The 19,860-nt window shown below is 49.4% G+C and overlaps 1 long non-coding RNA gene across 1 annotated transcript; it reads right to left on the bottom strand.

The window, feature by feature from the left end:
- Positions 1 to 373: 373 nt before the first annotated feature.
- Positions 374 to 19,860, bottom strand: LOC136336208 (uncharacterized). Its single transcript, XR_010731395.1, has 4 exons — positions 19,527 to 19,860; positions 14,182 to 14,342; positions 12,331 to 12,447; positions 374 to 539 (listed from the first exon to the last, which is right to left on the bottom strand). It is a non-coding gene; the product is annotated as an uncharacterized lncRNA (long non-coding RNA).

Genomic DNA, 19,860 nt, shown 5'->3' with positions numbered 1-19,860 from the left:
TAAAAGAAACATTTTATTCACTGCAACAATAATACACTATAATGTGATAAATCCACAATAAAAACTTAATATTTTATATTGTAATTATGCTTACATGCCTATTAATTTTTAATAATAATTGTAAGAAAAAAGTACTCATTTATATACAAATACGTGACATCACACGCAGTAGATCGACTGCATCCATCGAATATGGACATTTACAGATTAATCTTCCAATATCAAAAAGGAGGACCTGTAGGAGGACACTTGACGAGGGAGGACGGAACTTACAAAAGAAGAACTGTCCTCCGATTATGGAGGACGATTAGTCACCTTATGAATAAATACTAGTGGTCTTTCTTAAAATAGGCATGATCATCACTTTAATGTCCTGTAGTGACCTCAGTACCATCTGTTCAGAATCCCAAGCTGACGAAGGTCTTCGCGGCCTTGTTGGATCCTTTGTTTTCCGGGAAAGGTCCTTTCTCAGAGAGATGGTCTTCATCACTGTCACCAGGAGTCCTAGCCCCAGCCACGTGTCCAGCCTGGGGCTCTGCCTGAAGTGTGAGGGTCTAAGCATAGAAACTTGACATACATCAACAGCAGTGCAGGGCTAGTCCTCCCCCCAGGTGGTAGCTGCTGCCCACTGCAATAGCCACAGGGTCTCAGTTGCCTTTGTTACTTTAAGTTACTATTTTGTAACTTTAATATGCATAGGCTTATTCTCTTGTCCATTTCTGCCATTGAAGCATGAAGTTAGAGCCTTGCTAGCCCCTTGGCCTATCCCTTCCCCTTTCATCTCTTATCGGGTAGTTACTTTGTAAAGATGATATGCCTTTTGTTCTGTAACCATAATTAAATCTCCCTTGTTCTGTTCTCTAGTCTGTCTGAGTAGTGTGTTGAGGGGTGAGGGTTCAGACCCATGATTTTGATCGGATGGGTAAATTGAGAACTGATGACTCAATTTACTGATAAAGCGCTTTTGGTTCACCCCAGCTTTACTCTGGAGACCCAGGCCCCATGGTATTGACAACAAAAAATTAAAGGTGGGCATTTGCCAGGAAACTCTCAAATCTCTCCGTTTACAAATCCTCTGCTCAGAGCATATCGAAAAGGGTTCTTGCAAATGGACCCAGACCTTTATAGGAGGTGACAGCCTGAGTAATACTGGGCCAATATCTGTGAAATTCATTCCCAGAGCCCTGGAAAAATTTGCTTTCCTTAAAAGCTGAGATTAATGCTAATGACACCAAGTACTGGGGTAGTGCTGAGGGGCCCCACAGGATGGCCAGATGAGGAGCTTTGTCTAGGATAAGCGGCTGCTGCTGCCTGAGATCATCTTGTCACTCACAGCAGGGCTTCTACGCAGCAGGGCTCTCCTACAACATTCATGTGGATGTGTATGTACCTCCTGACATTCCTTCAAGGTAAATGTCAGCTTCTGTGAGGCTGGCCAACAAAAACAGTAGCTGAAAGAAATGCCCTTGAAAATACTTCCATCAGAACATACAGACACTTTAAATATATACTTTATATCGAGTTCAGTGAACACTTTGTTGCCTTTTTTTTTTTTTGTATTTTTCTGAAGCTGGAAACGGGGAGAGACAGTCAGACAGACTCCCGCATGCGCCCGACCGGGATCCACCCGGCACTCCCACCAGGGGGCGATGCTCTGCCCACCAGGGGGTGATGCTCTGCCCCTCAGGGGCGTCGCTCTGCCGTGACCAGAGCCACTCCAGCGCCTGGGGCAGAGGCCAAGGAGCCATCCCCAGCGCCCGGGCCATCTTTGCTCCAATGGAGCCTTGGCTGTGGGAGGGGAAGAGAGAGACAGAGAGGAAGGAGAGGGGGAGGGGTGGAGAAGCAGATGGGCGCTTCTCCTGTGTGCCCTGGCCGGGAATCGAACCCGGGACCTCTGCACGCCAGGCCGACGCTCTACCACTGAGCCAACCGGCCAGGGCCTTGTTGCCTTTGATAACTATGATATCTTTATCTTCCCATAAACAAGGTCCTGCACGTTTTTGTTTTGTTTCGTTTTGTTTTGCTTCGAGGAATAAAGGTTACTCAGTTCATCCTTCTGCAGCAGTTGCACAGCACAATCTCTCCCCGGGTTTGGGGAGGGGGGTATGGAAGGACAATGCACACCCTGGGGGCAGTCTGAGGGCCTATTTCCTGCTTTTGCTCTGACAGTACCTGTTCGAGTCTCTGTGTTCTACATGTAGCTAGTGCCATGTAGGTCTGTGAATAAAACAAAGGACATATTCACCAGGGCCCCAGAGGGCTCAGAGGTAGCTGGATCAGGAAAGCTCTTGTTCTCAGAAATGCAGGCTGTGCCCCTTGCGTACACAAACTCACTGAATTGTCTCTGTGCAGAGAGCAGCTACGGCTATTGTCTGAAGCCTTGGATGAGTCTGCCAGGGAAATGCCTCTTCTCTCCCTGCGATCTGGGGTGGGCCTGGTTCTGCTCTGTGCCTCTCTTATTCTTCTGGATCCAAACTGGTGGCAGAAGCTCAAGAGAAAACTAACCCCTGACTTCACGCCTTCCAACATCCCATTGGGAGAGGTTCTTTCTGTGGATGCCGAGGGCAAGAGTGGATATTTGCTGAACAGTAACCGAGTGTTCCCCAATCTCTGCAGCCCTGAGCCTCACCACAGTGTTTGCTGTGGTCCATGTGACAGAGCAACAGGGTGTTCATACACAGTAACCCATGTAAGACTGTGTTCCCAATTCTTTGTCTCCAAGTCTAAAGTCAGACTCCTTAAGGCAACACACAGCCCCTTGAGACCTGCACCCACTTGCCCCAGTTTCCTGAGCACTCATTCTCTGACCCCAACATGCAGGCACAGAGCTTTTGCACCAACACAGTACAGATTGTGCTGATGGACACCATTTCCTTGTCTCCACTGGAGATGTTCTCCTGACCCTTAGGATGTGTTAAATCCACATGGTGTATTTAGAGAGGGACGAGAGTCCCATCCTAAGTTCCAGCAGTGAGGAGGGTGCTGAAATCCAAGTTCCCGGGTAGGAACCAGGTGCAAATTGGAGGAATGGGTGGTCTTAGAGACTCTTGTTCTCAGGCTTTGCACCTGCCTGACTCCACACAGAATGGGAAGGAGGTGGGGTAAGTGGGTGTGAATGTGTGCTCAAGGGATCTTTCCACTGGGCACCTGCCCAGGGGTCAGAGGCTACTAAGCTTATGTCCAGGAACCAAAGGCCAGGTGAGGAGGACCACATGAGGGACTTTCGGTAACAGGTCTCAACTGCCAAGCACCTGAGCAACAGCTCTTGGGAGCACTTCATGGACCTGCCGCAGCTAGTAACCACACTCAGCTGGTCCCAAGGTTGGAGGGTACCTCTTCCCAGGCACCCTGATCAGGTAAACAGGCAATGTCTACATCTGTTGATGCTAATGAGGAAAGACTGAATCAGCATTTATGAGCACTTACTGTATGCTTGATTCTGTGCTGGGTAACATAGTCCAGGCTGCGATACCTACCAGCTCTGCTCCCTAATCTTAGTCTTCCTGGATTTTGCTCACCCTTAAAATGCATCCAATGAAATGGGTGGTTTGGAGCCTGGCATGAGGTGAGCCCGGCCCATGGAAGGGATGCTGGAAAACTCAATTCCCTACTCATCTACAAGGGTCCTTAGAGCCTCCCTGGGACTGTTCCTCGATCACATAGCACAGGGTTCCACATCCCTAGACCAAGAAATGAGGGATCTGGAGATAGAGCTGGAGCCACCCCTCTTAGTACAGGGGTCCAAGAGGTAGTCAGAGGTCATGCCCAAGATAGGCTCCTCCCTGGAGCTGATACCTCTCTGCATTCAGAGAGAGGTCACATGGAGACCTGCTGTCCATTCCACCAGGTGGTCATCTCCTTCTCAGAGCCCACAGCAAGTTTCCAGGGCCCGCTGATAACAAGTATTTCTTAAACCCAGTGCAGCATCATACAACCCTTTGCAAGGATGGTCCAACTTTCCCACCCCCACCATATTACCGAAGGAGGTGCCCAGAGGCTGGTGAGACCAGACCATTTGGCCCCTATGGTTGGGCCTGGGGCTTCTCAGCAGAAAACAAGATGGACAGAAGCCTCTGAAGACATAAATATGTCCAACATTCTTATTGGGCTGGGAGGAAGGCAGCCCAAAGGCTGGTCTGGTGAGAGTCACCTAGCAGTAGGTGCTGGAAATTAATGAGGACTTTGGTACATAGTTTTGGAAACTAAATGGCAAAGAAAAGAATCACTGAATTAAATATGTAGGTAAGCTGAGATTAGATTTGTCCATCAGTTAAACTGTGCCATTCACTGCCTTCCAGGCCACCAGGGGACAGGCAAACAGCATTGGAGACTGCAGGGGACACTGCACAAAGCCCTGCCAGGCTTCAGCTACTGGGGGGTCCAGAAGGCTGTCTGCCTGCCGGACGGTGACCAGGGGCTGGCGCTGAGCATATCCCAGGACATTCCCCGGCTCTGAGCAGACGACAGAGTGTGACCCGGTGGTTTCATCACATACTGCCCGAGGCTCAACCTTGTGTGTCACCAAAGATCTTGTAAAAATGCATCTTTCCAGGAAAGGTCAGAGAGGTGTATGTTTTTATCTTTAAAAATTTTAAATATACATATACCAAATCTACTGAAACAGAAACCATTTTACTCCCAGGGCTCAGGATGGACATAGTCTGTGAGCTAAAATTAGGGTTGGGATCCTGAGAGTCCAAGGGCCTCTCCTGGCTTTGCATCTCAGGACAGGGTTTGGTGAGGACAGGCCACAGGGAACTCCTGGAAGACCCTGCTCATCTCAGAGAATAGAATTTGAAGGCACAGCAATCCAAATTGAGGAGGTGGCAGAGTTGGGCCATTCCACAACAAATGACATAAATGGGGGGTGGCCACGAAACGTCTCTGAAATGACAAAGGGTGAACCGTGCTGGTGACACTCCCCAGGATTTCCAGAGTGCTGGAAGCAATCGCATCAACACCTAACAGGGCACTTGTTCAGATTTTTCTCTCCGGTCACATCTTCAGCCCTGAACATTAATAGTTTTAATTAATTAATTAACTTGTGATAGGTGCAGGAAGAGCCTGATGGTGGGGACACGGGGACTGGAGGGGGCACCCTCCCTTCAGGGAGCACTCATATGACAGGGAGAACCAGCAACAAGCCTCACAGGGCCCAACAGCCTGCTCACCCCCATGGCTGTGCACCTGTGCGCCCGGGTGAGGTTTGTATAAGGTGAAGCATTGCTTCCTGGGAACTGTCGTTCACTTGCCATGTTCATTTCCCCCCATATATATGCAGTGTCTACATAATTACTTACTTAAACTATCTTCCTTTAACATAAGTGATGTTTTACTTAGATTAATGTATTTATACAGAAAACTATCAGTCATGGATTTGATGGTTTAGTAATACATTTCTTCTACTACACATTAAAATTGGATATATAGCTATCGTCAGAAAAATTACTTGAAACTCAAGCCAAAGACTTGAGCCCTGAGGGAGCGCACCAGACCTGTCCAAGGGAATGAGTAAGTTTGTCTCATTATTCACTGTTGATTAAAGACCCTAGGCTCAGGGGCATCACCTATAGATTTTCGTGTGGTTGAGATGCAGAGATTTCTGTCTGGTAGGGCAGATGACTCCACGGATCTCATTGCTCTGTATCTGACCCAGTGGTCTTTTTTTTTTTTTTTTTTTACAGAGACAGAGAGAGTCAGAGAGAGGGATAGATAGGAACAGACAGACAGGTACGGAGAGAGATGAGAAGCATCAATCATCAGTTTTTCATTGCGACATTTTAGTTGTTCATTGATTGCTTTCTCATATGTGCCTTGACCGCAGGCCTTCAGCAGAGCGAGTAACCCCTTGCTCAAGCCAGCAACCTTGGGTCCAAGCTGGTGAGCTTTGCTCAAACCAGATGAGCCCGTGCTCAAGCTGGCAACCTCAGGGTCTCGAACCTGGGTCCTCAGCATCCCAGTCCAATGCTCTATCCACTGCGCCAACGCCCAGTCAGGCCTGACCCAGTGGTCTTATCTCAATTTTTCTTTTTAAAATTACCTATAAATACCCTCCCTTCATAAATATTCTCAACAACTAGTCACCATATCTTTCAGATTTTCTGACTAATTAATAAATTAAATGAAAAACATTTTTTGAGAGAGAGGCAAGCAAGGAGAAAGAGACAGGACCTTCGAACTGCTCCTATATGTGCCCTGACAGGGGAATCGAACTGGCAGCCTCTGTGCTCCAGGACAATCGCAAATGAAATCTTTGATGTGTGGACATTTTCTATGTGCTCAAGAGCTGTTAATTTACTTCTTTGAAAATTATACTTTGGCCATATTTAACTGTTTTTTAAGTGCACATGGGTGCCACCTTAAAGTTGGTATGTGTGCCTTACAGGATGAAAGGCTAGGATAAGGAAGCAATGGAAAACAGGCTGCCGGGAGGTCTTGTCAGGACTGTGATGAGGTTGTGAGGGTAAGTAATTGGTTTATGGAAGAACACACATTCATCTATTCATTTATTCACCCATCCATTCATCTATCCATTTACCCGTCTACTCATCTGTCCATCCTACAATGATTGTGAACCTTATCTGTGAGGGTCTCACAGTGACCTTGGGGGGTACAAATGGCAAGAAACAGACAGAAGGGGATGGGGGCCACTAGACCAGGCTGGGCCACTGAGTGTGCTGGAAACAGCTGCTTAAAAGAGGTAACATGTGCCTGACCAGGCAGTGGCACAGTGGATAGAGTGCCGGACTGGGATGTGGAGGACTCAGGTTTGAGACCCCGAGGTCGCCAGCTTGAGTGCAGGCTCTCTGGTTTAAGCAAGGCTCACCAGCTTGAGCCCAAGGTCACTGGCTCAAGCAAGGGGTCACTCGGTCTACTGTAGCCCCCCAGTCAAGGTACATCATATGACAAAGCAATCAATGAACAACTAAGGAGCTGCAACAAAGAATTGATGTTTCTCATCTCTCTCCCTTCCTATCTGTCCCTCTCTCTGACTCTCTCTCTGTCTTTGCCAAGAAAAACAAAAACAAAACCAGAAGAGGTAACATGTGAATAGGCCTTCAGGAATGGACATTGCTTTCATAAGTGGAGGCAGGGAAGGAGCAAGGTGTCGTGTATCTCCCAGAAGTGCCTGGGAGTGTTTAGTCAGTTTGGGAGGTTCATGCTGAACATGGCTCTGTGAGGACCCAGCAAGGGCCTAGCTGCCTTGGGGGAAGAGGTAGATACCACATCCTCTCCTGCCCACTTCTGAGTTCTAGCTGCTCACCCAGGATGACAAATGAGCTGCCCGCATGTGGGTGTCCTGGTTCTTTGCAAATATGTGTTTGTCTGGATCCCTGGCGGGGAGGATATTTACTTAACCAACCCCTCATTCCCAGCCCTGCCAAGGACCTCAGAATTGTCTGTGTTCATCTTGGCAGATAAAGCTAACCCCTCCATTGGTCCCTGACTGCGGTCTCTCTTGGATCAGCCCAGGAAGTTCAGCCTTGACCGCCTGGCAGGATTCTGACCTGGGAGCTGCGGTCTATGGGGAAGGGAAGGGCAGAGAAGGAAGGAGACTCATATCCCCTTCCTGGAGGGGATGTTCCTGCACTGCGGAAGGGCCCTATGCTAAGAAAGGTTCATTGCATAAGGTCATCCCCTGAAAAGAATGGGGGTCTTAGGTAAAGCTCCTGTGTTCTGTGTTCGTAAACCTCCCTTCCCCAGACTTGGCCATTTGCCTCCCGTGCCTGGCAGGGACAGGGAGAGCCTCGTGGTGATAGGGGCCCCAGAACTGACTGCTGGAGGCTCTCGTCTGGAAAGTGAGGTGGACATCCTGTGTAATTGGTTACCCATGCTTGACTTTCCCTGATGGGTTGGTCCTGCATTGACAGTGATGGGGTCCACTCAGGACCCCTATAGTTTTTGTGGCCACTGCCCAAGTCCCAATTGTCTGGGCTGATCGTAGCAGAGGTTGTGTTGGGAGCTCCTGGTCCTTCATAGTCTGGTGGCCACATACTGTCCACCGTTATCTCCATTCTCTCTAGCAGCACACTCCTCTTTGTGATGGTGAGAACCGCCAGCCTCTCAAATCAGAGTCAACTTAGAGGGGCTGGTTTTTCCAGCATGAAGGTCCAGGGTCTCTAACAGGCCTTCAGATCCTGCAGTGCTGTGGGGTGTCCTTGGTGCCACCTAGACTGGGGGACACTCAGATACCCCCACTTGCAACTCCCACAACTGTATTGTTTTTATGTTTTATTCACTTTATTGACAGGTCCTCATATTTTAAAAAAATAGAATATAAAATGATTGAATCTAAAACTATTTGATGTTAAAAATCAAGAGGGTTATTTCAAAGGGAGAATGAACTTAAGCTGCCCCTGCTTGTGCAATCTTTGAATGGAGACTTTCTTAAAAACATAACAGAAAACCATCGTTAAGTCAGTTCTTCCTCTGTCTCGATGCCCAGAGAATATAGGTATCTCCGTCCTGTCTTCCCAGAGGACCCAGTCTGGGTGGGAACCCAGTGCATTGAGCAGCCCTCAGCCGCCTCCCCCCAGAGCAGCAATTTCCTTGTTGTGCCCGTTCCAGCCTTGCTTTTAGCAGCACCCACACCATTACCAGGAGGAGGAAATGGGCCACTTGCTCTGTGCGGATAAGAATTCCATTAATGTTCTAAGAATTCCACTAATGCCTGCTCTGACCTTTGCTAATGCCAGCATCATTAGCAGTGCATACGTTTCAAAATCTGCTTAATGTCAAAAGTGGTAAGGGTGTCTTCTTTGCTCACCTCACGTGCCGTAAAATGAGAGAGGGAGATTTGTTTCTGGCCGTGGAGCCCCGGTTAAGCAATGGCCAGGACGGTGGGAGAAAAGATGCGTCTTGTCACCAGACAACAGTTCAGGCACTGGCTTTTCTAATCACAGCTGATTAAGAAGTAAAAATAGCTATGTGCACCCAACTCGTTTTCCATTATGTAGAAACATTTTTTCTCAATAGTTGCTCCATCATCATTTAAAGAGAATGTTAAAATCACTGATCTTTGTTTTTTTAATCATGATAAATTCTAAGAGGAGGCTCCCAAGACTGGAGCCCTCCTCAACTCTAATCCCCCCACACACACACACACTGCTGACCTGTCTCCTCACCTCTGCTCTCCCATGGCAGATGCTGGAGCAAAACTGAGCCTTCAGTGCACAGCCCCATTGTGGGCAGCCTCCTGAGGAGAGTTAGGAGAAGGGGAGTGGGCACTTAGAGAATCAGGAATGACCAGAAAATATCTATTGACGAGAGCAGGTGAGAAGCTTGGAGGGGGTGCATTTGTCTCGCCAGGCTCCAGGCCTGCTCTCAGTGTGGGGGTCCCATGTGAGAAAGTGTTTCGGTAATGAGTTTCACCCACTCGCGGTACAGCAGGGCCCCGCACTGGACACACACTTCACAGAGGGGAAACTGAAGCAGTGAACAGACAGATGCCAAGCCTGGTGATCAGCAAGCTCGCACTCAAACTCCCAACTCCCTGAAGATTTTTAACCAAGGGTTTTAAAGGCAGAGATTGAGGATTAGGAGTTAGTGTCATGGGCCAAGCTGCTTGCATCATTGCAAAGTTCAGCAATTTTTTTAGTTTAGTTCACTTAGCTCCTGACATCTGGTGTCTTCGTCATTGTGGTCGGGTACTCTAATCAGGTTACAGAACCAAAATCTGCAAAATGTCTCATAATGTGTGTCAGTGATGTTATCTTTAAACCAAAGGCAGAAACCAAATGTCTTGCGAACGTTTTATCATTTAAGCTATCACCGCTTTGTGCCTAACTAGCTACAGTTTCCTATCATCTCAAGCAAACTGTACTTTTAAACATTTTTCTGAAACCTTAATCTTTGACTGTGAGCTTCATAATAGCCAACACACGTGAAACATTCCTTTAGAGCGTAGACATTTCCAGCCTTCAAGATCTAACTGTTGCTGCCGCAGGGACTCTTTCTCTGGCCAGTTGAGCGACACCCGGGGCAGCTACAACAAGGGAGGTAATGAAAACAGTGAGCAGAACTATCTCCTTTGCTGGGGAGACGCTCGGCTCTGCTGTGGGAGAAAGGGCCATTGGGCCCCAGGGTGGACAACCGGAATGAAACAGCATCAGTTCACAAAACAGGTCAATGAGGAGCCACTGCGCCACCTTACCCGCAAGTGTTGTAAGGTACCAAAAGCTACAGAATTAATATTAATATTTTGGGAGGCTTGAAGAACATTTTATTAATTTGGGTTAAGGTGTGCAGAGAAATTGTGAGAAATAGTCTCTGTACTGTGTGATTGGCATGACCAGGATGGCCCTTGGCATTGTATTGTAAATGCAAAGGGGAGGAAAACATGGATTCCCAGACATTCCACCACACCTGTGGGGAAAGGGGTGAATGGCTAGCGAGGTACAGGGAGAGAAAAACCAAAATAAACCTTTTCTTATAGCAATGAGCCATTTGCAGGCATTTGTCCCCACAGAAACTACCTCTCCTATGTAAATGCGTGTGGTTAACACGTGTGACTCTGGAGAAAGATAGCAGATAAACACTAGATAATATAGGAATGCCTTTTAATATGTAAAAAGACATCTTTCTGCCATTGTGTTGACTTGTAAATTTTGTTTTCTCCAAAATAATGTATGGCTTGCAAATTGAACGTGGTCCTATCATGTTAAAGGACATATGACTATAACCAATAGTTGTAAGGGGCTCCTAAGTACAATTTTTGCTTCTGTATTTCCCACTTACAAAACTATAAAAACTAAGTAGAACAAAGGGCCGGAGCGTGCTCTCCCTCAGACCACTGCTGGAGTTGCCGCCGCTTGGCCAAGCTAGACAATAAAGCTTTGGTGTGTAATTGAAGGACTTTGTTTGTGTCTTCAATGTTTCGGGTCCCTCCGGATTAGGATTAACAACAGTCAAGATTCCGAAAGGGACAATAAGAACAGCTGAGCAGGCTGCCTGTGGGTGGCAGGTTCGGGATCCTACCTGGGGACAAGCCTCTTTGTGAGCCCATCATTAAGAAGCACCAGCATTTCCTGAGGCCTGGGGCTCTGACAGAGGCTGACCTGCTCGTACCAGATAGAAGCCTCAAAGAGGCAAAGACACAGCCAGGCTGGGAGCTCGCCTTCCTTGCGAGTTGGCCTACAAGTGAATGCCCTCCTGCTACAAGGCCGCGATCACAATCTCCATCTCTGGTCACTTGACTCAGGCCCTTCGGGTATGATAGACAGGAGTAAATTTCAGCTGTTGCTTTCTCTTGGTTACTCAAAACTGCTTCATTCAATGGGTCTCGGTTTGCAAACAGGGGCTGGAGTTCACGGCACCTCCCTTCTGAGGTCAGTGTTAGGGACAAGTGAGTCTCAGAGCCAGCACACATAAACACTCAATACACACTAGCCACCAGCCTCCTCCCCTCACGCCATTTATCATCCAGGGCACAATGACTTTCCACATCCTTCTTCCTCACTAGACCATGAGTTCTCGCTGTGGACACAGCTGTCCAGTTTTCCCTGTGTTCCAGCACTGAGGACAAACATAGGCACTCTGGAATGTCTGGTCACTTAACAATGTGCAAGTGGCTAATCCGTGGCCTGTGTGAGGGCAAAGCCACTGGCAGCCTTGGAGGGTTATTTTCAAGGAGCCAAGGATGGCTGGGAGCTGGTGGGTCTGCCACCAGTTTTCCTGAGAAGGGTGCTGGTGGCTGTCCTCCATTTCCAAGGGCCATCATTCTGGCTCAGCCTGGGTCCAGATGATACATTGTAGATGCAGATGGGAAAAGAGATGGTTAACTCTTCCAGATTTCTGCAGACTCAGCAGCCTGGGAGGTTTACTCATCCCATCACAGCTGCTGCAGTGTGGGGGCTGAAGCCTAGCCTCTGAAGTGGGGACAGGCAGGGCCGGCTGGCCCTCCGAACCCTTGCAGAGAAGCCTTGCTCCTTCAGCCTGAATGGGTGGCTGTGCACATGCACACACCCGCTAAAAAGCATATGTGCACACACACACTTGAATACATGTGCAGGTATGATGAACACACATCTGTGTGTGTACACGTATGCACTAAAGAAATTCCCAGGTGCACTCCTCATCCCTCAGCTACCCACTCAGAGGTTTGTCTCAGCTTCTTGTAAGGCAGTGTGCAGTTTCTGAGCTCAGAGATTGCTTAGCTACAACCCAGAGCAGAGAGGCTGGGGGACCTGCAAGTGGTCAGCCCTGCTCCCACTGCTACCAGGACCAGGGGTCTCTTCTGGCTACCTGGGCCTGCATTTCAGAGAGGCCAGTTCCCGTGGTGCTGGGCCTCCACTCCCTAAATGACCTTGGGCATGTCCTCAGTTTACTCACTTGTGCAGAGAACGGCTGAGATCAGAGTGCTGCTGGACAGTTTCAGCTCTGGTTGAGGAGAGCTCACTGCGATGCTGCCCACGTCCTGGCCAGTTTTTCCTGCATCCCTGCGGTTTTCTAACAAAGGGGGGAATGTTAGCGCCTGAAATGTTCTCACCTCTTGCTATTTTTGCAAAAGGCCCGAATGCAATTGTTAAAAATAGAAATAATGAGAGAAAGCAGAAGCTCCTGACCTTGAGTCACGAGGACAGAACAGGGTTCCCAGTGTCCTCTCTGGCTCATGATGATAAATGATCATGGTGCTGCCTTTGTCCTTAGCTAGTTTACCCTTGGCCTGCAGAGGAAGTGTCTGCCTTTTTTCTTCTTCTTTTTTTGGAAAGCTAGAAAGGTGCTACAGACCTAATAGCCCTGCCTGGTCTTTTTTGGGTGTTCTTTGCCTGGTCATGCGGCAAGGAGCTTGTCCCAGGTGCCCTGGGGCTCACACTGCCTGTGCTGGCATGACCTCCCAACTCCTGCTTCCCTGATCTGCACCTGTCCCCCTGGAAAGGCCCTGAGAAGGCTGGGAGTCCAGCACCCTCAGGAGGCTGACTGTCAGTGGAACACAAGCCATCCACCCTGAAGTTTCCAGAAAGGTTCTTTAAGGCAGAGCCAGGGAGTGGCCAAACCCAGCATCTGGCTGCTGTGATTCTCAGCATCTCTCTCTCCCTTTAAAAAAAAAATATTGGCCTGACCCGTGGTGGCGCAGTGGATAAAGCATCAACCTGGAAACGCTGAGGTTGCTGGTTCAAAACCCTGGGCTTGCCTGGTCAAGGCACATATGGGAGTTGATGCTTCCTGCTCCTCCTCCCTTCTCTCTCTCTCTCTCTCTCCTCTCTATAATGAATAAATAAAATCTTAAAAAAAAATATTGCACTTACTGATTTTAGAAAGAGGGATGAAGAGAGAGAAAGAAAGATGGATTTGTTGTTCCACTTATTTATGCATTCCTTGGTTGTTTCTTGTATGTGCTCTGAGCGGGGATCAAACCTGCAACCTTGGTGTATTGGGATGGCGCTCTAACTGTTCCACCTGTCCAGGGCCCAATCCCAGCATCTCTTGAAGATAAAGAGAAGTTTGCATTTGGAAAGGCCCTTGGAATCTCCCCCAAAGTCAATTCTCTAGCCCAAGGGGATTCAGGGTGTTAGCATGTCTTTCTACCCTTCCTGCATACATGTGCGCACATGTGAAGGCATGTGCACGCTCTCTCTCTCTCTCTCTCTCTCTCTCACACACACACACACACACACACACACACACACACACACTGCGCAGACTAAAGGCTTTCTGTGAGCTACAGCGTGTGGAGAAGAGCTGGTGCCTGTCTGAGGGAAGGCGGCCTGCACCAAGTTCTGCCCAGAGGGACAGGGAAAGGTGTCACCTGGCCTGTGGGTGGGGAGGATGGTCTGGCAGGCTCAGGTGTGGCATCAGTGAGGACACGTGCCATGCTGACCTGGAGACTTGGGTAATAAAAGTGCTTCAAGGAAACGCGAACCAGCCTGATGACTGCTCTCCTGCACTGGAGGCTGGTGACAGGCTGAGCAGCCCTTTTCACCCCACCCCTGCTCCTGATTAGTCCCTCTGCCTCCCAGCTCTGGTCATTCGCACTGCCCGGCCCTACCCGCCCATGTCTTGACTCCTGTGCTGGCAGCTCAGCTAGGGCCCCGGGAGCTGACTCCATTCTGAGCGACCTAGCATTTCTTTAAGCTTTTGGAGCAGAGCAGACAAGGAGTCAGAGCTGGTTTCAAGGAGACTTAAGCCCCTGCCTCTTTCAGCCAAACGCAGTAGTTTCCTTGGACTGAGAAATCAATCCACCTTTTCAAAATCGGCTTCGGCACTGGTGAGGCTTGGAGCAGATCTGGGGCACGGTGACGTCCAGTGAGCATTCGGAGGCAGTGAGGCTCAGCCTTCACCGCTCACCATGGGCCTTTGCTGTGGGAGCTCAGACAAGTAAGAAGACTGAGCTTCTTCATCTCCTAAGAAAGACAATGGGTTTGGTTAGGAAAATTCAAGCATATGACCAAGGAGGGACCAAAGCCGCCATGCTGGCCTGGAGCACACACATCCTTCGATTCACTGGGTCAGCCGATCCCTACTAAGACAGGCCCGCGTTGAGCTGGGCGCATTTCTGGGGCACCAGTGGTGTTTGGGCTACAGTGAGTGAGGAACCCACCTCGTTAAGCACCATGCTGGGATTCCGCTGCAGGCCAGACCTGTCGGCTTTGCCTGCAAGCACTGCTCAGGGGTCCACATCTACCGGGCATCACATTACTGCTCAGGGGTCCACATCTACCGGGCATCACCGTAGTCCCATTACAGTAAATGATAAGGCGGAGGTGTGATAAAAGCCACCTGTCACCTGTCACCCATAAACACCACATCACATTGGACAAAGCCATAAGCCATCCTGGGTCTCAGCCAAGAAATGGCCTATAAAAGCTCTGCATAATGACCTCAAGCTCACTCTCCAGTGTCAGGAACACTCGGGGCAGCTGTCTGCAGGGTTATCTGTATGCAGGCACTTCCACCCACACTGCTGCTTGCTCAGGGGCTGAGGGCCTTTTAGCAGCTCCTCCCATTAGCAGCACTAGAGTGTCTAGAGTGTGCTCAGCAGCTGTGGGGGCATAGGACCCTGTCGCTCCGGTGACAGGTGGCAGTGCTGTGTCCTGTGCCTTCAGGTGCATCTGCACACAGGGGTCCCTGCATGAAATCTAGGGTCATCCAAGAGGGTAGCTCAGACCTGTCCTGTGTCTGTCAGTTTTTACAGTAACACTTAGAATGAGGGCAGACATCTTCCCTGGTGAGAGCTGTGGGGATCCCTTTGGCCTCACCCCTCACCTCCTCCCACTCCCCCGTGGCCGAGGCTGGAGCCTGCAGAGGATACACCTGCAAAGGAGGAGCCCCAGGAGCTGGGCAGGCTCCACTGCTCCCGAGCAGCAGAGGGTCTTTCAGCATGGCTGCACCACCCAGCCACAGGGTTCCCATGCCCCACAGTACAGCTGCCACCTCAGGGCTAACCCACGTCCCCCACACCATGTGGCTTACCAACATGAAGTGTTTTGTTCCGGACCCAGAAATTTGAGGGTTCTGAATAGATGTCTGGCTGTAATTTATTCTCACTTGATCCTTGCGTTGACTTCTAAATATCGAGTCTTATTGCCTAATAGTCACATTTTTATCTCTAATCACAAACCTATAGATTACATCCATGCATAAGATAATGTTTGGGGAATGCATTTTAATATTACAAAATGCCATTTTCTTTTTTTTAATTTTAAAAATTTTTTTTTCCATTTTTCTGAAGCTGGAAACAGGGAGAGACAGTCAGACAGACTCCCGCATGCGCGGGACCGGGATCCACCCGGCACGCCCACCAGGGGCAACGCTCTGCCCACCAGGGGGCGATGCTCTGCCCATCCTGGGCGTCGCCATGTTGCGACCAGAGCCACTCTAGCGCCTGAGGCAGAGGCCACAGAGCCATCTCCAGCGCCCGGGCCATCTTTGCTCCAGTGGAGCCCCGGCTGTGGGAGGGGAAGAGAGAGACAGAGAGGAAAGCGCGGCGGAGGGGTGGAGAAGCAAATGGGCGCTTCTCCTGTGTGCCCTGGCCGGGAATCGAACCCAGGTCCTCCGCACGCTAGGCCGACGCTGTACCGCTGAACCACCTGGCCAGGGCCACAAAATGCCATTTTCTAAAATGACTCTCCTCTCCCCAGGGAAAGACAGAATTATGTCACTGACAACTCCCCATGGTGCCTCTTCAGAGACAATTCCCTACTGTCACGTTTTGCTCCACTTTTTAACAGGAATGTGCTGAATTTTACAAAGTGTTCCTCAACACTCTTGTCTGTGGAGACAGTGATGTAATCTCTGCTTCCAGTGACGACTCACCTGGAACAGACCTTATGTGCTGAAACCGCCTGGTCCCTGCTCTCGGGAGCAAGTCAGAAATGGACCATGTCTCTTCCCTGCAGTGCTGAGGAAGCTGTCCAGAAAAACAGTCTCAAGTTCTACTAAACTGGGGAATAAATATTTGACCCTTTTAAATTCCTCCTGTGATTAGTGATCTAGTTCCATGTCTTAGTACTTCTTCAGTCAATTTTAGATATTTCCATTTTTCTTTAAAAATACGCATTTGGTTTGTGTCTTCAAATATGATGGCACCGTCTTTTCTGGGGGTTTAAGCCTTCCCCATTTCTAGGCATATCGCCTCTTAACGTTCCTGAAAACACTTATTTTGTCTTCTCTTTTCTCTCCTTCATCAGATTTCACATTGACTCTTTTGTTAGTCTTCTCAGAGAAATGCCCTCACTTTCTTAGCCAAATCCACCACTGTTCATTTCCTAGCGCATTTGTTTTTGGTTCGTTCTGCACGAATTCACTTCTGTATCTGGGCTTATTTGTCCTTTTTCTTGTTTTTTGAACTGGAAGCTGAGTTCACTTATTTTTAGTCATCATTGCTTCTTAATAAGTGCAGTTATCACTTCAACTTTCCTCCAAGTGCCCCTTTATTGGTATCCTAAAGGTTTTAACAGGTGCTATTCTCATCTGCGTTCATTTTTAAAGTTTGTTATTTCCCTTTTGGTTCCCTTCAAAACCCCCAAATTATGTGAGTGTTTTTATTTGTGGTATTAATTCCAAGATAAAAATATTTTTAAAGCTCATGTTTTTAAAACTGCATTGTGTTCGGCCCTGGCCAGTTGGCTCAGTGGTAGAGTGTCGGCCTGGCGTGCGGGGGACCCGGGTTCGATTCCCGGCCAGGGCACATAGGAGAAGTGCCCATTTGCCTCTCCACCCCCCCCCCCTTCCTCTCTGTCTCTCTCTTTCCCTCCCGCAGCCAAGGCTCCATTGGAGCAAAGATGGCCCGGGCGCTGGGGATGGCTCCTTGGCCTCTGCCCCAGGCGCTAGAGAGGCTCTGGTCGCGGCAGAGCGATGCCCTGGAGGGGCAGATCATGGCCCCCTGGTGGGCGTGCCGGGTGGATCCCGGTCGGGCGCATGCGGGAGTCTGTCTGTCTCTCCCCGTTTCCAACTTCAGAAAAACAAACAAACAAACAACTGCATTGTGTTCAGTGAGGAAACTACAGATTATGCAGTATCTGTATATGCACATGTGTGTACACACACTCCGTAAACAGACTGATACCTGCCTTTGGGATTCTTGACATTCCTCTTATGGTCAATATAGTCAGTTTTGGTAGTTTCATGTACAGCAGAAAAGAATATAAATTATGTATTTGAATGATACAAATTTAGAAAATGACAACAAGCTTTATTTATTGTTTTATTTGCTGGTTTTGGAGTTTCTTGGTCTCTTTTAATTAGAACAAAGAGGCTATGTTTTCCAAAGAATGCCTCCCCCCAGGCTGTGGCCTGTGGCTGGGCAATAAAGGGCCAGAGAACCAGCAAGGAGACAGACATGCTAGAAGGTCAGTGAGGGCAGCTTAGGGTGAGGCCACCTTTGTCCACAGAACCTTTTTTTCTCCCTGCAGTACTCCCCAGTCCCTTCAAACCCAGCACACGGGATGCTGGTCTCAAGTCCCCTTCCCAGTATAAATACTGCCCACCCAGGCCCATTCCCATCAGCCCCATGCTAGCCAAGTTCCAAGCAGGAGAGGGAGGTCAGGAATCTTGCCATGTTCTCTCTGCTACCAGACAAGGGCTACACTATACACCCCACGGCTTCTGGACACACAATGGACACCCGCTGAAGACCACAACCCCCTCCTCCCTGCTGCCTACAGCACAACCCCTCCCCTACAGCCCGGCTGCCCCCTCTCAGCTCCAAAAACCACCTCTGGCAATGGCTGGCATATGGTCAACAGCCCCAGGAGTATCCCTGGTAGGTCTTAGAGAGTAATCCTTAGGAAAATATTGCACAATCCAAAAGGTGGAGGCACCAGGATTTGAACTGGTGGACAGGTCCCTTGGGGCCTCGCTCCTCTATGCCCGGCCTGGGGGGTGCAGTGGGGAGAGGCAAGCTGAGATGTTCCAGAGGAAGGAAGCATGCCAGTTCATGGGCTATGCTGTTCCCTCCCTTCATCCCTCTGGCATGTTCCAGCCTCCTTTCCCCTCAACTCCAGCCTCAAGGTCTTCCTGCTTTTCCAGGCCCCACCCCAGGGCCTCAGCACTGCCCCTGCTCAGAACACAGTCCTACAGACTTCAGAGTACCTCTTCCCTATGTGCAAGATTCTATTCAAGTGTCATTTTCTTTTTTGGTGGTTTCCCTGATGCCCCAAGTTGTCTGACTCCCTCTCCCCGGCACATCCTGCTAGTAATTCCTGCCACCACCTCACTTTGGAACGCCAGCTTTGGGAGGAAAAAGCCCTCAGAATCATTCCCAGATCTCCAATGAGACTACATGTTAACCCCCTGGTGCCCTTCCCGGAGTCCAGCCTGGCCCAGCCCAGCCTCTGCCCCAACAGCGAAGCAGAGGGCTCGAGGGTTTTTTTAATATATGTGTGTGTTTGTGTGTGTCCCTGCATGTATACGTGTACGTGACTATGTATCTGTGTATCTATCTATATGTCTGTGCACATGTGTTTGTATGTATATGGATGTGTATGTCAGTCTCTGTATGTTTGTTTTTAATTTCCATGGATGGAACTACTGAACTGAATCAAATTACTCTGCAGAGCAAAGTATAAAGGCACCAGGCAAAAAGATCCAGCCAAGGGCTTTTCATAGGGTCCTCCTCTGGGTGTGCTGTTTCCAAAGTCTTTTTCACATATGTCATCTTAGCCTGTTGACACCTGACCCCAAGTTGGGTGGTGGCTTGTGGCTGGTTCTTGAACACCCTGCCTATGCCCGCCCCAAGGCAGAGCTGTGTACAGGCCTCTCTGAGGTTCCTGCACAAATGGAGCGTGAACACAGCAATAGGACACAGTATTTCCCATCACAAACACTGTGTTGGGAAGATAGTGGTGGGGTAGAGAGGGTAGGGATATCGGGCGGGGTGTGTGTGATAATATGGTTAGTGAGGCAATGCTCATCTAGGTGACAGCTGAGATGAACCACAAACTATGCAAGGGAGCCATCCAGTGGTGATGAGAAAGTCCAAAGAACGTCTCAGTTCCCAAGGGGGGTGTAAGATAAACGTCCAGGGAGCCTGGGGGAGAGCCACACCTGATACCACAGTTTATGAGATCAGCCCACCCCATACTCACCCTGAGGACACTGGCTAAGGGATGGCTGGTAAGGCTGTGGAGGCTATAGAACCCAAGACCAAGGAGATCCTTGCTGGGCTGGGTGACCACAGACGTGCGCTGCTTTGGGCCATGAGTCTTGTCCTTGCTCCCTGCCTCCAGATGAAGTGGGGCAGGGCTTGCTTGTCAACCTGCATCTCAGTTCCCACCCCGTTTCCAAGGCCTTTTGGGGGAAGCTCATCCAAGGTGCTGTCAGTGTGGAATGGAGAGAGAAAGGGAGGAAGCTTGAGCTCCAAGGATGAACCTGTCCCAAGTGTCCTTCAGCCTCTTTCCTCCCACCCACAACCTCCAACTG

The sequence above is a fragment of the Saccopteryx bilineata genome, chromosome 4, assembly GCF_036850765.1.
Source record: "Saccopteryx bilineata isolate mSacBil1 chromosome 4, mSacBil1_pri_phased_curated, whole genome shotgun sequence".
Classification (NCBI taxonomy): domain Eukaryota; kingdom Metazoa; phylum Chordata; class Mammalia; order Chiroptera; family Emballonuridae; genus Saccopteryx; species Saccopteryx bilineata.
The sequence above is the reverse complement of the archived record's forward strand: the minus strand, read 5'-3'. Positions and strand labels throughout refer to the sequence as shown.